This window comes from Eumetopias jubatus, unplaced genomic scaffold, assembly GCF_037043125.1.
Source record: "Eumetopias jubatus isolate StellerSeaLion01/CBP00866 unplaced genomic scaffold, mEumJub1_p1.0 scaffold_17, whole genome shotgun sequence".
Taxonomy (NCBI): Eukaryota; Metazoa; Chordata; class Mammalia; order Carnivora; family Otariidae; genus Eumetopias; species Eumetopias jubatus.
The window spans coordinates 62032318-62033753 of record NW_028274823.1 but is presented as its reverse complement, the minus strand read 5'-3'; positions in this window follow the sequence as shown (position 1 = coordinate 62033753).

Below are 1436 nucleotides of genomic sequence, written 5' to 3'. Positions count from 1 at the left end.
GTCTCTCATTCTCTCTCTCTCAAATAAATAAATAAATAAAATCTTTAAAAAAAAGTTAAAAAAAATTAAATTTCTAAGGCACACTTTTTATTTCAATGAGACAAACCTACTTTCAGAAAATTCTGAATATGTAACAGGACGTTTTACTTCTCATTTAAATAATGGATATCTTAGCTATCATAAATCATATGTCCAAGTGGTATTTCTTTCATTAAAAACAATGAAAGGAGTGATTGAATATTTAATAAGTCAACATATAAATAAAATTGATAATATAAATCTTCATAAACTATATATCTAAGGGATATTTATTTCATGGACTTCTGTGAATTTTATTCCTAAAAGACAGAGTATTCAACATTTGAAATAATACCAAATAATTAAAATAGTGATCATCTCATTTGGAGAAAAAAGAGTGAGTACAATTGTAATTATTATTGGAGAGTAAATTAATGGAGGGATAAATTGAATGGTACTGTGTTTTTTTAGCTCAAGATTATATATGCTGATTATTTTACTAAAATGTTCATTAAACATGGACTGATAACAGGACAAAAGAGATACTGTAATTTGAGGAAAGGAAAGGCTTACAATTACCAAGAATACATGGGAATATAGCCTGGAACAGTTGTATTGGTTTTCCACATAGGCACCTACAGTCATACATCACAGTGGTATATTACCTGATCAGCCCGCACCCAGGGCGTTTCTGCATTCCTTAAAGATGGTTCACATCAACTGAGCTCTCACTCTGATGAATAACATCAGAATGCCAATTTATTAATTTACAACTTAGAGTCTTTTTGTCACAGAGATCATGTATTCTCTCCCTGGAGGCATGCTAATACAGGAAACGTTTTATTCAGAAGGTTGTTTGATGAGCATGGGATTAGAACAAGAGAATTTAGTTATACGATTCAAAGATTTAATGTCATTAGTTATCCATTCCAAAATAAGGTCACCTGCCAAATGTTCTGCATTATGAATTTGCTTGGCAAAAACTTGCTCTCATATATAGAATTCAGATTTCCAATACAAATGATGTCCTTGTGACTGTCTTTTTATTTGTTCTGTTGGCTGACAAAAACACTTTCTGAATGACACCTCTTTTCAAGGAAAGTTTAGAATCTCACAGTCTTTTGGGTGTATTAGATATGTCTGTGCTTAAATTTATGTGGGACAATTTTTTTTTAATTTACTAAGGAAAATGTCAATGTGGTTCTAGTATGTTAATAATAATATAAATAATGAGAAATTCACGTGGAAAAGAATCAGAAAACAGATATATAACAAATAGATTTTAATATTCAATTTTTCTACAATAAGTAATTATTTTAAATTATATGTGAATGTTAATTAAATTTAAAAACCATGTTTTTCAATGTGACATTTCAAAATTTTGATGAGAAACATGAGAAACATTGCAAAATAGCAAA